The sequence below is a fragment of the Lagopus muta genome, unplaced genomic scaffold (genome assembly GCF_023343835.1).
Source record: "Lagopus muta isolate bLagMut1 unplaced genomic scaffold, bLagMut1 primary scaffold_185, whole genome shotgun sequence".
Lineage (NCBI taxonomy): Eukaryota > Metazoa > Chordata > Aves > Galliformes > Phasianidae > Lagopus > Lagopus muta.
Window position 1 is genome coordinate 4,597 of NW_026040229.1, and position 16,288 is coordinate 20,884.

General features: G+C 29.5%; 1 long non-coding RNA gene across 1 annotated transcript in view; it reads left to right on the top strand.

The window, feature by feature from the left end:
- The first annotated feature begins 201 nt into the window (after positions 1-201).
- LOC125687746 (uncharacterized) overlaps positions 202-16,288 on the top strand; it is a 33,534-nt gene continuing 17,447 nt past the window's right edge. Inside the window, exons 1-10 of the long non-coding RNA XR_007374371.1 lie at positions 202-267; positions 432-513; positions 679-1,334; positions 3,838-4,001; positions 4,248-4,862; positions 9,104-10,046; positions 11,239-12,469; positions 13,128-14,563; positions 14,810-15,220; positions 15,918-16,245. This is a non-coding gene — a long non-coding RNA (uncharacterized LOC125687746). The remainder of the gene's footprint in view (positions 268-431; positions 514-678; positions 1,335-3,837; positions 4,002-4,247; positions 4,863-9,103; positions 10,047-11,238; positions 12,470-13,127; positions 14,564-14,809; positions 15,221-15,917; positions 16,246-16,288) is intronic.

A 16,288-nucleotide genomic window follows, 5' to 3' on the forward strand; every position in this document is an offset into this window, starting at 1 on the left:
CAAAGTTTGGGGGGGGGGGGGAAATAGGTTGGAATGGGAAGAGAGGGGAATGGAGACCCCCCCCAATTAAAATGAATGGGAGAAAGGGGGAAAAATGGGGTGGAATGGGGGGGGGGGGAATGGAGCCCCCCCCCATTAAAGTGAATGGGGGAAGGGGGGAGAAATGGGGTGGAATGGGGAGGGGGGAGAAGGGAGCCCCCCCCCCATTAAAGTGAATGGGAGAAAGGGGGGGGAAACGGATTTCTATGAAAATAAGCGATATTTCAGGTTAAAAACAGGGATTTCTATGAAAATAAGCGATATTTAAGGTTAAAAACAGGGATTTCTATGAAAATAAGCGATATTTAAGGTTAATAACAGGGATTTCTATGAAAATAAGCGATATTTAAGGATAAAAACAGGGATTTCTATGAAAATAAGCGATATTTCAGGTTAAAAACAGGGATTTCTATGAAAATAAGCGATATTTAAGGGGAAAAACAGGGATTTCTATGAAAATAAGCGATATTTAAGGTTAATAACAGGGATTTCTATGAAAATAAGGGATATTTAAGGATAAAAACAGGGATTTCTATGAAAATAAGCGATATTTAAGGATAAAAACAGGGATTTCTATGAAAATAAGCGATATTTAAGGGGAAAAAACAGGGATTTCTATGAAAATAAGCGATATTTTAGGTTAAAAACAGGGATTTCTATGAAAATAAGCGATATTTAAGGATAAAAACAGGGATTTCTATGAAAATAAGCGATATTTAAGGATAAAAACAGGGATTTCTATGAAAATAAGCGATATTTTAGGTTAAAAACAGGGATTTCTATGAAAATAAGCGATATTTAAGGATAAAAACAGAGATTTCTATGAAAATAAGCGATATTTAAGGATAAAAACAGGGATTTCTATGAAAATAAGCGATATTTAAGGTTAAAAACAGGGATTTCTATGAAAATAAGCGATATTTAAGGATAAAAACAGGGATTTCTATGAAAATAAGCGATATTTCAGGTTAAAAACAGGGATTTCTATGAAAATAAGCGATATTTAAGGTTAAAAACAGGGATTTCTATGAAAATAAGCGATATTTAAGGGGAAAAACAGGGATTTCTATGAAAATAAGCGATATTTCAGGTTAAAAACAGGGATTTCTATGAAAATAAGCGATATTTAAGGTTAAAAACAGGGATTTCTATGAAAATAAGCGATATTTCAGGATAAAAACAGGGATTTCTATGAAAATAAGCGATATTTCAGGATAAAAACAGGGATTTCTATGAAAATAAGCGATATTTAAGGATAAAAACAGGGATTTCTATGAAAATAAGCGATATTTAAGGTTAAAAATAGGGATTTCTATGAAAATAAGCGATATTTCAGGATAAAAACAGGGATTTCTATGAAAATAAGCGATATTTAAGGGGAAAAACAGGGATTTCTATGAAAATAAGCGATATTTCAGGTTAAAAACAGGGATTTCTATGAAAATAAGCGATATTTAAGGTTAAAAACAGGGATTTCTATGAAAATAAGCGATATTTCAGGATAAAAACAGGGATTTCTATGAAAATAAGCGATATTTCAGGATAAAAACAGGGATTTCTATGAAAATAAGCGATATTTAAGGATAAAAACAGGGATTTCTATGAAAATAAGCGATATTTAAGGTTAAAAATAGGGATTTCTATGAAAATAAGCGATATTTCAGGATAAAAACAGGGATTTCTATGAAAATAAGCGATATTTAAGGTTAAAAATAGGGATTTCTATGAAAATAAGCGATATTTCAGGATAAAAACAGGGATTTCTATGAAAATAAGCGATATTTAAGGTTAAAAACAGGGATTTCTACGAAAATAAGCGATATTTAAGGATAAAAACAGGGATTTCTATGAAAATAAGCGATATTTAAGGATAAAAACAGGGATTTCTATGAAAATAAGCGATATTTCAGGATAAAAACAGGGATTTCTATGAAAATAAGCGATATTTTAGGTTAAAAACAGGGATTTCTATGAAAATAAGCGATATTTAAGGATAAAAACAGAGATTTCTATGAAAATAAGCGATATTTCAGGATAAAAACAGGGATTTCTATGAAAATAAGCGATATTTAAGGTTAAAAACAGGGATTTCTATGAAAATAAGCGATATTTAAGGTTAAAAACAGGGATTTCTATGAAAATAAGCGATATTTAAGGTTAAAAACAGGGATTTCTATGAAAATAAGCGATATTTAAGGATAAAAACAGGGATTTCTATGAAAATAAGCGATATTTAAGGTTAAAAACAGGGATTTCTATGAAAATAAGCGATATTTAAGGATAAAAACAGGGATTTCTATGAAAATAAGCGATATTTTAGGGGAAAAACAGGGATTTCTATGAAAATAAGCGATATTTCAGGGGAAAAAACAGGGATTTCTATGAAAATAAGCGATATTTCAGGTTAAAAACAGGGATTTCTATGAAAATAAGCGATATTTCAGGATAAAAACAGGGATTTCTATGAAAATAAGCGATATTTTAGGTTAAAAACAGGGATTTCTATGAAAATAAGCGATATTTAAGGATAAAAACAGAGATTTCTATGAAAATAAGCGATATTTCAGGATAAAAACAGGGATTTCTATGAAAATAAGCGATATTTAAGGTTAAAAACAGGGATTTCTATGAAAATAAGCGATATTTAAGGATAAAAACAGGGATTTCTATGAAAATAAGCGATATTTAAGGTTAAAAACAGGGATTTCTATGAAAATAAGCGATATTTAAGGATAAAAACAGGGATTTCTATGAAAATAAGCGATATTTAAGGTTAAAAACAGGGATTTCTATGAAAATAAGCGATATTTAAGGATAAAAACAGGGATTTCTATGAAAATAAGCGATATTTTAGGGGAAAAACAGGGATTTCTATGAAAATAAGCGATATTTCAGGGGAAAAACAGGGATTTCTATGAAAATAAGCGATATTTAAGGATAAAAACAGGGATTTCTATGAAAATAAGCGATATTTCAGGTTAAAAACAGGGATTTCTATGAAAATAAGCGATATTTCAGGATAAAAACAGGGATTTCTATGAAAATAAGCGATATTTTAGGGGAAAAAACAGGGATTTCTATGAAAATAAGCGATATTTCAGGTTAAAAACAGGGATTTCTATGAAAATAAGCGATATTTCAGGTTAAAAACAGGGATTTCTATGAAAATAAGCGATATTTCAGGATAAAAACAGGGATTTCTATGAAAATAAGCGATATTTAAGGATAAAAACAGGGATTTCTATGAAAATAAGCGATATTTCAGGATAAAAACAGGGATTTCTATGAAAATAAGCGATATTTCAGGATAAAAACAGGGATTTCTATGAAAATAAGCGATATTTTAGGGGAAAAACAGGGATTTCTATGAAAATAAGCGATATTTCAGGTTAAAAACAGGGATTTCTATGAAAATAAGCGATATTTCAGGTTAAAAACAGGGATTTCTATGAAAATAAGCGATATTTAAGGATAAAAACAGGGATTTCTATGAAAATAAGCGATATTTCAGGTTAAAAACAGGGATTTCTATGAAAATAAGCGATATTTAAGGATAAAAACAGGGATTTCTATGAAAATAAGCGATATTTTAGGGGAAAAACAGGGATTTCTATGAAAATAAGAGATATTTCAGGTTAAAAACAGGGATTTCTATGAAAATAAGCGATATTTTAGGGGAAAAACAGGGATTTCTATGAAAATAAGCGATATTTCAGGTTAAAAACAGGGATTTCTATGAAAATAAGCGATATTTAAGGATAAAAACAGGGATTTCTATGAAAATAAGCGATATTTCAGGTTAAAAACAGGGATTTCTATGAAAATAAGCGATATTTCAGGTTAAAAACAGGGATTTCTATGAAAATAAGCGATATTTAAGGATAAAAACAGGGATTTCTATGAAAATAAGCGATATTTCAGGATAAAAACAGGGATTTCTATGAAAATAAGCGATATTTCAGGTTAAAAACAGGGATTTCTATGAAAATAAGCGATATTTCAGGTTAAAAACAGGGATTTCTATGAAAATAAGCGATATTTAAGGGGAAAAACAGGGATTTCTATGAAAATAAGCGATATTTAAGGATAAAAACAGGGATTTCTATGAAAATAAGCGATATTTCAGGATAAAAACAGGGATTTCTATGAAAATAAGCGATATTTCAGGTTAAAAACAGGGATTTCTATGAAAATAAGCGATATTTCAGGTTAAAAACAGGGATTTCTATGAAAATAAGCGATATTTAAGGATAAAAACAGGGATTTCTATGAAAATAAGCGATATTTAAGGTTAAAAACAGGGATTTCTATGAAAATAAGCGATATTTAAGGGGAAAAACAGGGATTTCTATGAAAATAAGCGATATTTAAGGGGAAAAACAGGGATTTCTATGAAAATAAGCGATATTTAAGGATAAAAACAGGGATTTCTATGAAAATAAGCGATATTTCAGGATAAAAACAGGGATTTCTATGAAAATAAGCGATATTTAAGGTTAAAAACAGGGATTTCTATGAAAATAAGCGATATTTCAGGTTAAAAACAGGGATTTCTATGAAAATAAGCGATATTTAAGGTTAAAAACAGGGATTTCTATGAAAATAAGCGATATTTAAGGGGAAAAACAGGGATTTCTATGAAAATAAGCGATATTTAAGGGGAAAAACAGGGATTTCTATGAAAATAAGCGATATTTAAGGATAAAAACAGGGATTTCTATGAAAATAAGCGATATTTCAGGTTAAAAACAGGGATTTCTATGAAAATAAGCGATATTTCAGGTTAAAAACAGGGATTTCTATGAAAATAAGCGATATTTCAGGTTAAAAACAGGGATTTCTATGAAAATAAGCGATATTTAAGGTTAAAAACAGGGATTTCTATGAAAATAAGCGATATTTAAGGATAAAAACAGGGATTTCTATGAAAATAAGCGATATTTTAGGGGAAAAACAGGGATTTCTATGAAAATAAGCGATATTTCAGGTTAAAAACAGGGATTTCTATGAAAATAAGCGATATTTAAGGGGAAAAACAGGGATTTCTATGAAAATAAGCGATATTTAAGGATAAAAACAGGGATTTCTATGAAAATAAGCGATATTTAAGGATAAAAACAGGGATTTCTATGAAAATAAGCGATATTTAAGGGGAAAAACAGGGATTTCTATGAAAATAAGCGATATTTCAGGATAAAAACAGGGATTTCTATGAAAATAAGCGATATTTCAGGGGAAAAAACAGGGATTTCTATGAAAATAAGCGATATTTAAGGTTAAAAACAGGGATTTCTATGAAAATAAGCGATATTTAAGGATAAAAACAGGGATTTCTATGAAAATAAGCGATATTTAAGGATAAAAACAGGGATTTCTATGAAAATAAGCGATATTTTAGGGGAAAAAACAGGGATTTCTATGAAAATAAGCGATATTTTAGGATAAAAACAGGGATTTCTATGAAAATAAGCGATATTTCAGGATAAAAACAGGGATTTCTATGAAAATAAGCGATATTTCAGGGGAAAAACAGGGATTTCTATGAAAATAAGCGATATTTAAGGGGAAAAAACAGGGATTTCTATGAAAATAAGCGATATTTCAGGTTAAAAACAGGGATTTCTATGAAAATAAGCGATATTTCAGGGGAAAAACAGGGATTTCTATGAAAATAAGCGATATTTCAGGGGAAAAACAGGGATTTCTATGAAAATAAGCGATATTTAAGGGGAAAAAACAGGGATTTCTATGAAAATAAGCGATATTTAAGGGGAAAAACAGGGATTTCTATGAAAATAAGCGATATTTCAGGATAAAAACAGGGATTTCTATGAAAATAAGCGATATTTAAGGGGAAAAAACAGGGATTTCTATGAAAATAAGCGATATTTAAGGTTAAAAACAGGGATTTCTATGAAAATAAGCGATATTTCAGGTTAAAAACAGGGATTTCTATGAAAATAAGCGATATTTCAGGGGAAAAACAGGGATTTCTATGAAAATAAGCGATATTTAAGGTTAAAAACAGGGATTTCTATGAAAATAAGCGATATTTCAGGGGAAAAACAGGGATTTCTATGAAAATAAGCGATATTTCAGGTTAAAAACAGGGATTTCTATGAAAATAAGCGATATTTCAGGTTAAAAACAGGGATTTCTATGAAAATAAGCGATATTTCAGGGGAAAAACAGGGATTTCTATGAAAATAAGCGATATTTAAGGTTAAAAACAGGGATTTCTATGAAAATAAGCGATATTTAAGGATAAAAACAGGGATTTCTATGAAAATAAGCGATATTTAAGGTTAAAAACAGGGATTTCTATGAAAATAAGCGATATTTAAGGGGAAAAAACAGGGATTTCTATGAAAATAAGCGATATTTCAGGATAAAAACAGGGATTTCTATGAAAATAAGCGATATTTAAGGTTAAAAACAGGGATTTCTATGAAAATAAGCGATATTTAAGGGGAAAAACAGGGATTTCTATGAAAATAAGCGATATTTCAGGTTAAAAACAGGGATTTCTAGGAAAATAAGCGATATTTAAGGGGAAAAACAGGGATTTCTATGAAAATAAGCGATATTTCAGGTTAAAAACAGGGATTTCTATGAAAATAAGCGATATTTCAGGGGAAAAACAGGGATTTCTATGAAAATAAGCGATATTTAAGGTTAAAAACAGGGATTTCTATGAAAATAAGCGATATTTCAGGTTAAAAACAGGGATTTCTATGAAAATAAGCGATATTTAAGGGGAAAAACAGGGATTTCTATGAAAATAAGCGATATTTCAGGATAAAAACAGGGATTTCTATGAAAATAAGCGATATTTAAGGTTAAAAACAGGGATTTCTATGAAAATAAGCGATATTTAAGGGGAAAAACAGGGATTTCTATGAAAATAAGCGATATTTCAGGTTAAAAACAGGGATTTCTAGGAAAATAAGCGATATTTAAGGGGAAAAACAGGGATTTCTATGAAAATAAGCAATATTTTAGGGTTAAAAACAGGGATTTCTATGAAAATAAGCGATATTTCAGGATAGAAACAGGGATTTCTATGAAAATAAGCGATATTTCAGGGGAAAAACAGGGATTTCTATGAAAATAAGCCATATTTCAGGTTAAAAACAGGGATTTCTATGAAAATAAGCGATATTTAAGGGGAAAAAACAGGGATTTCTATGAAAATAAGCGATATTTCAGGGGAAAAAACAGGGATTTCTATGAAAATAAGCGATATTTCAGGATAAAAACAGGGATTTCTATGAAAATAAGCGATATTTAAGGTTAAAAACAGGGATTTCTATGAAAATAAGCGATATTTCAGGTTAAAAACAGGGATTTCTAGGAAAATAAGCGATATTTAAGGGGAAAAACAGGGATTTCTATGAAAATAAGCAATATTTTAGGGTTAAAAACAGGGATTTCTATGAAAATAAGCGATATTTCAGGATAGAAACAGGGATTTCTATGAAAATATGCGATATTTTAGGGTAAAAACAGGGATTTCCATGAAAATAAGCTATATTTCAGGGGAAAAAACAGGGATTTCTATGAAAATAAGCCATATTTCAGGTTAAAAACAGGGATTTCTATGAAAATAAGCGATATTTAAGGGGAAAAACAGGGATTTCTATGAAAATAAGCGATATTTAAGGATAAAAACAGGGATTTCTATGAAAATAAGCGATATTTCAGGTTAAAAACAGGGATTTCTATGAAAATAAGCGATATTTAAGGGGAAAAACAGGGATTTCTATGAAAATAAGCGATATTTAAGGATAAAAACAGGGATTTCTATGAAAATAAGCGATATTTAAGGTTAAAAACAGGGATTTCTATGAAAATAAGCGATATTTAAGGGGAAAAAACAGGGATTTCTATGAAAATAAGCGATATTTCAGGTTAAAAACAGGGATTTCTAGGAAAATAAGCGATATTTAAGGGGAAAAACAGGGATTTCTATGAAAATAAGCAATATTTTAGGGTTAAAAACAGGGATTTCTATGAAAATAAGCGATATTTCAGGATAGAAACAGGGGTTTCTATGAAAATAAGCGATATTTCAGGGGAAAAAACAGGGATTTCTATGAAAATAAGCCATATTTCAGGTTAAAAACAGGGATTTCTATGAAAATAAGCGATATTTAAGGGGAAAAACAGGGATTTCTATGAAAATAAGCGATATTTCAGGGGAAAAACAGGGATTTCTATGAAAATAAGCGATATTTCAGGATAAAAACAGGGATTTCTATGAAAATAAGCGATATTTAAGGTTAAAAACAGGGATTTCTATGAAAATAAGCGATATTTCAGGTTAAAAACAGGGATTTCTAGGAAAATAAGCGATATTTAAGGGGAAAAAACAGGGATTTCTATGAAAATAAGCAATATTTTAGGGTTAAAAACAGGGATTTCTATGAAAATAAGCGATATTTAAGGATAAAAACAGGGATTTCTATGAAAATATGCGATATTTTAGGGTAAAAACAGGGATTTCCATGAAAATAAGCTATATTTCAGGGGAAAAACAGGGATTTCTATGAAAATAAGCCATATTTCAGGTTAAAAACAGGGATTTCTATGAAAATAAGCGATATTTAAGGGGAAAAAACAGGGATTTCTATGAAAATAAGCGATATTTAAGGATAAAAACAGGGATTTCTATGAAAATAAGCGATATTTCAGGTTAAAAACAGGGATTTCTATGAAAATAAGCGATATTTAAGGATAAAAACAGGGATTTCTATGAAAATAAGCGATATTTAAGGATAAAAACAGGGATTTCTATGAAAATAAGCGATATTTTAGGGGAAAAACAGGGATTTCTATGAAAATAAGCGATATTTCAGGATAAAAACAGGGATTTCTATGAAAATAAGCGATATTTCAGGTTAAAAACAGGGATTTCTATGAAAATAAGCGATATTTAAGGGGAAAAAACAGGGATTTCTATGAAAATAAGCGATATTTAAGGTTAAAAACAGGGATTTCTATGAAAATAAGCGATATTTAAGGTTAAAAACAGGGATTTCTATGAAAATAAGCGATATTTAAGGTTAAAAACAGGGATTTCTATGAAAATAAGCGATATTTAAGGTTAAAAACAGGGATTTCTATGAAAATAAGCGATATTTTAGGGGAAAAACAGGGATTTCTATGAAAATAAGCGATATTTAAGGATAAAAACAGGGATTTCTATGAAAATAAGCGATATTTAAGGTTAAAAACAGGGATTTCTATGAAAATAAGTGATATTTTAGGGGAAAAACAGGGATTTCTATGAAAATAAGCGATATTTTAGGGGAAAAACAGGGATTTCTATGAAAATAAGCGATATTTAAGGTTAAAAACAGGGATTTCTATGAAAATAAGCGATATTTCAGGTTAAAAACAGGGATTTCTATGAAAATAAGCGATATTTAAGGATAAAAACAGGGATTTCTATGAAAATAAGCGATATTTAAGGTTAAAAACAGGGATTTCTATGAAAATAAGCGATATTTAAAGGGAAAAACAGGGATTTCTATGAAAATAAGGGATATTTAAGGTTAAAAACAGGGATTTCTATGAAAATAAGCGATATTTCAGGATAAAAACAGGGATTTCTATGAAAATAAGCGATATTTCAGGGGAAAAACAGGGATTTCTATGAAAATAAGCGATATTTAAGGTTAAAAACAGGGATTTCTATGAAAATAAGCGATATTTCAGGATAAAAACAGGGATTTCTATGAAAATAAGCGATATTTAAGGATAAAAACAGGGATTTCTATGAAAATAAGCGATATTTCAGGTTAAAAACAGGGATTTCTATGAAAATAAGCGATATTTAAGGGGAAAAACAGGGATTTCTATGAAAATAAGCGATATTTCAGGATAAAAACAGGGATTTCTATGAAAATAAGCGATATTTAAGGTTAAAAACAGGGATTTCTATGAAAATAAGCGATATTTAAGGGGAAAAACAGGGATTTCTATGAAAATAAGCGATATTTCAGGTTAAAAACAGGGATTTCTATGAAAATAAGCGATATTTAAGGGGAAAAAACAGGGATTTCTATGAAAATAAGCGATATTTCAGGTTAAAAACAGGGATTTCTAGGAAAATAAGCGATATTTAAGGGGAAAAACAGGGATTTCTATGAAAATAAGCGATATTTTAGGGTTAAAAACAGGGATTTCTATGAAAATAAGCGATATTTCAGGATAGAAACAGGGATTTCTATGAAAATAAGCGATATTTCAGGGGAAAAACAGGGATTTCTATGAAAATAAGCGATATTTAAGGTTAAAAACAGGGATTTCTATGAAAATAAGCGATATTTAAGGGGAAAAACAGGGATTTCTATGAAAATAAGCGATATTTCAGGGGAAAAAACAGGGATTTCTATGAAAATAAGCGATATTTAAGGTTAAAAACAGGGATTTCTATGAAAATAAGCGATATTTCAGGATAAAAACAGGGATTTCTATGAAAATAAGCGATATTTAAGGTTAAAAACAGGGATTTCTATGAAAATAAGCGATATTTCAGGTTAAAAACAGGGATTTCTAGGAAAATAAGCGATATTTAAGGATAAAAACAGGGATTTCTATGAAAATAAGCGATATTTCAGGATAAAAACAGGGATTTCTATGAAAATAAGCGATATTTTAGGTTAAAAACAGGGATTTCTATGAAAATAAGCGATATTTAAGGATAAAAACAGAGATTTCTATGAAAATAAGCGATATTTCAGGATAAAAACAGGGATTTCTATGAAAATAAGCGATATTTCAGGTTAAAAACAGGGATTTCTATGAAAATAAGCGATATTTAAGGATAAAAACAGGGATTTCTATGAAAATAAGCGATATTTAAGGATAAAAACAGGGATTTCTATGAAAATAAGGGATATTTAAGGTTAAAAACAGGGATTTCTATGAAAATAAGCGATATTTAAGGTTAAAAACAGGGATTTCTATGAAAATAAGCGATATTTTAGGATAAAAACAGGGATTTCTATGAAAATAAGCGATATTTAAGGTGAAAAACAGGGATTTCTATGAAAATAAGCGATATTTTAGGGGAAAAACAGGGATTTCTATGAAAATAAGAGATATTTAAGGTTAAAAACAGGGATTTCTATGAAAATAAGGGATATTTCAGGTTAAAAACAGGGATTTCTATGAAAATAAGCGATATTTCAGGTTAAAAACAGGGATTTCTATGAAAATAAGCGATATTTAAGGTTAAAAACAGGGATTTCTATGAAAATAAGCGATATTTAAGGGGAAAAACAGGGATTTCTATGAAAATAAGCGATATTTTAGGATAAAAACAGGGATTTCTATGAAAATAAGCGATATTTAAGGTTAAAAACAGGGATTTCTATGAAAATAAGCGATATTTCAGGGGAAAAACAGGGATTTCTATGAAAATAAGCGATATTTAAGGTTAAAAACAGGGATTTCTATGAAAATAAGCGATATTTAAGGATAAAAACAGGGATTTCTATGAAAATAAGCGATATTTCAGGATAAAAACAGGGATTTCTATGAAAATAAGCGATATTTCAGGGGAAAAACAGGGATTTCTATGAAAATAAGCGATATTTCAGGTTAAAAACAGGGATTTCTATGAAAATAAGCGATATTTCAGGATAAAAACAGGGATTTCTATGAAAATAAGCGATATTTCAGGTTAAAAACAGGGATTTCTATGAAAATAAGCGATATTTCAGGTTAAAAACAGGGATTTCTATGAAAATAAGCGATATTTAAGGGGAAAAACAGGGATTTCTATGAAAATAAGCAATATTTCAGGTTAAAAACAGGGATTTCTATGAAAATAAGCGATATTTCAGGTTAAAAACAGGGATTTCTAGGAAAATAAGCGATATTTCAGGATAAAAACAGGGATTTCTATGAAAATAAGCGATATTTCAGGTTAAAAACAGGGATTTCTATGAAAATAAGCGATATTTAAGGTTAAAAACAGGGATTTCTATGAAAATAAGCGATATTTCAGGTTAAAAACAGGGATTTCTATGAAAATAAGCGATATTTCAGGTTAAAAACAGGGATTTCTATGAAAATAAGCGATATTTAAGGGGAAAAACAGGGATTTCTATGAAAAATAAGAGATATTTCAGGATAAAAACAGGGATTTCTATGAAAATAAGCGATATTTAAGGTTAAAAACAGGGATTTAAATGAAAATAAGCGATATTTTAGGGGAAAAACAGGGATTTCTATGAAAATAAGCGATATTTCAGGATAAAAACAGGGATTTCTATGAAAATAAGCGATATTTCAGGTTAAAAACAGGGATTTCTATGAAAATAAGCGATATTTCAGGTTAAAAACAGGGATTTCTATGAAAATAAGCGATATTTAAGGGGAAAAACAGGGATTTCTATGAAAATAAGCGATATTTAAGGTTAAAAACAGGGATTTCTATGAAAATAAGCGATATTTCAGGATAAAAACAGGGATTTCTATGAAAATAAGCGATATTTCAGGATAAAAACAGGGATTTCTATGAAAATAAGCGATATTTCAGGATAAAAACAGGGATTTCTATGAAAATAAGCGATATTTCAGGATAAAAACAGGGATTTCTATGAAAATAAGCGATATTTCAGGATAAAAACAGGGATTTCTATGAAAATAAGCGATATTTCAGGATAAAAACAGGGATTTCTATGAAAATAAGCGATATTTCAGGGGAAAAACAGGGATTTCTATGAAAATAAGCGATATTTAAGGATAAAAACAGGGATTTCTATGAAAATAAGCGATATTTCAGGTTAAAAACAGGGATTTCTATGAAAATAAGGGATATTTAAGGGGAAAAAACAGGGATTTCTATGAAAATAAGCGATATTTCAGGATAAAAACAGGGATTTCTATGAAAATAAGCGATATTTCAGGGGAAAAACAGGGATTTCTATGAAAATAAGCGATATTTAAGGATAAAAACAGGGATTTCTATGAAAATAAGCGATATTTCAGGTTAAAAACAGGGATTTCTATGAAAATAAGCGATATTTAAGGGGAAAAAACAGGGATTTCTATGAAAATAAGCGATATTTAAGGTTAAAAACAGGGATTTCTATGAAAATAAGCGATATTTAAGGATAAAAACAGGGATTTCTATGAAAATAAGCGATATTTCAGGATAAAAACAGGGATTTCTATGAAAATAAGCGATATTTAAGGATAAAAACAGGGATTTCTATGAAAATAAGCGATATTTCAGGATAAAAACAGGGATTTCTATGAAAATAAGCGATATTTCAGGGGAAAAACAGGGATTTCTATGAAAATAAGCGATATTTAAGGATAAAAACAGGGATTTCTATGAAAATAAGCGATATTTCAGGTTAAAAACAGGGATTTCTATGAAAATAAGCGATATTTCAGGTTAAAAACAGGGATTTCTATGAAAATAAGCGATATTTAAGGGGAAAAACAGGGATTTCTATGAAAATAAGCGATATTTAAGGTTAAAAACAGGGATTTCTATGAAAATAAGCGATATTTCAGGTTAAAAACAGGGATTTCTATGAAAATAAGCGATATTTAAGGATAAAAACAGGGATTTCTATGAAAATAAGCGATATTTAAGGTTAAAAACAGGGATTTCTATGAAAATAAGCGATATTTAAAGGGAAAAACAGGGATTTCTATGAAAATAAGGGATATTTAAGGTTAAAAACAGGGATTTCTATGAAAATAAGCGATATTTAAGGTTAAAAACAGGGATTTCTATGAAAATAAGCGATATTTTAGGATAAAAACAGGGATTTCTATGAAAATAAGCGATATTTAAGGTGAAAAACAGGGATTTCTATGAAAATAAGCGATATTTAAGGATAAAAACAGGGATTTCTATGAAAATAAGCGATATTTAAGGTTAAAAACAGGGATTTCTATGAAAATAAGCGATATTTTAGGATAAAAACAGGGATTTCTATGAAAATAAGCGATATTTAAGGTGAAAAACAGGGATTTCTATGAAAATAAGCGATATTTAAGGTGAAAAACAGGGATTTCCATGAAAATAAGCGATATTTAAGGTTAAAAACAGGGATTTCTATGAAAATAAGCGATATTTCAGGGGAAAAAACAGGGATTTCTATGAAAATAAGCGATATTTCAGGTTAAAAACAGGGATTTCTATGAAAATAAGCGATATTTAAGGTTAAAAACAGGGATTTCTATGAAAATAAGCGATATTTCAGGTTAAAAACAGGGATTTCTATGAAAATAAGCGATATTTCAGGATAAAAACAGGGATTTCTATGAAAATAAGCGATATTTAAGGTGAAAAACAGGGATTTCTATGAAAATAAGCGATATTTCAGGTTAAAAACAGGGATTTCTATGAAAATAAGCGATATTTCAGGATAAAAACAGGGATTTCTATGAAAATAAGCGATATTTAAGGATAAAAACAGGGATTTCTATGAAAATAAGCGATATTTCAGGATAAAAACAGGGATTTCTATGAAAATAAGCGATATTTCAGGTTAAAAACAGGGATTTCTATGAAAATAAGCGATATTTAAGGATAAAAACAGGGATTTCTATGAAAATAAGCGATATTTCAGGTTAAAAACAGGGATTTCTATGAAAATAAGCGATATTTAAGGTTAAAAACAGGGATTTCTATGAAAATAAGCGATATTTCAGGATAAAAACAGGGATTTCTATGAAAATAAGCGATATTTCAGGATAAAAACAGGGATTTCTATGAAAATAAGCGATATTTCAGGGGAAAAACAGGGATTTCTATGAAAATAAGCGATATTTAAGGTTAAAAACAGGGATTTCTATGAAAATAAGCGATATTTCAGGTTAAAAACAGGGATTTCTATGAAAATAAGCGATATTTAAGGGGAAAAACAGGGATTTCTATGAAAATAAGCGATATTTAAGGTTAAAAACAGGGATTTCTATGAAAATAAGCGATATTTAAGGTTAAAAACAGGGATTTCTATGAAAATAAGCGATATTTCAGGTTAAAAACAGGGATTTCTATGAAAATAAGCGATATTTAAGGTTAAAAACAGGGATTTCTATGAAAATAAGCGATATTTTAGGGGAAAAAACAGGGATTTCTATGAAAATAAGCGATATTTTAGGGGAAAAACAGGGATTTCTATGAAAATAAGCGATATTTAAGGTTAAAAACAGGGATTTCTATGAAAATAAGCGATATTTAAGGATAAAAACAGGGATTTCTATGAAAATAAGCGATATTTAAGGTTAAAAACAGGGATTTCTATGAAAATAAGCGATATTTAAAGGGAAAAACAGGGATTTCTATGAAAATAAGGGATATTTAAGGTTAAAAACAGGGATTTCTATGAAAATAAGCGATATTTAAGGTTAAAAACAGGGATTTCTATGAAAATAAGCGATATTTTAGGATAAAAACAGGGATTTCTATGAAAATAAGCGATATTTAAGGTGAAAAACAGGGATTTCTATGAAAATAAGCGATATTTAAGGTGAAAAACAGGGATTTCTATGAAAATAAGCGATATTTAAGGTTAAAAACAGGGATTTCTATGAAAATAAGGGATATTTCAGGTTAAAAACAGGGATTTCTATGAAAATAAGCGATATTTAAGGGGAAAAACAGGGATTTCTATGAAAATAAGCGATATTTTAGGATAAAAACAGGGATTTCTATGAAAATAAGCGATATTTAAGGTTAAAAACAGGGATTTCTATGAAAATAAGCGATATTTCAGGGGAAAAACAGGGATTTCTATGAAAATAAGCGATATTTAAGGTTAAAAACAGGGATTTCTATGAAAATAAGCGATATTTAAGGATAAAAACTGGGATTTCTATGAAAATAAGCGATATTTCAGGATAAAAACAGGGATTTCTATGAAAATAAGCGATATTTCAGGGGAAAAACAGGGATTTCTATGAAAATAAGCGATATTTCAGGTTAAAAACAGGGATTTCTATGAAAATAAGCGATATTTCAGGATAAAAACAGGGATTTCTATGAAAATAAGCGATATTTCAGGTTAAAAACAGGGATTTCTATGAAAATAAGCGATATTTCAGGTTAAAAACAGGGATTTCTATGAAAATAAGCGATATTTAAGGGGAAAAACAGGGATTTCTATGAAAATAAGCGATATTTCAGGGGAAAAACAGGGATTTCTATGAAAATAAGCGATATTTCAGGTTAAAAACAGGGATTTCTATGAAAATAAGCGATATTTAAGGG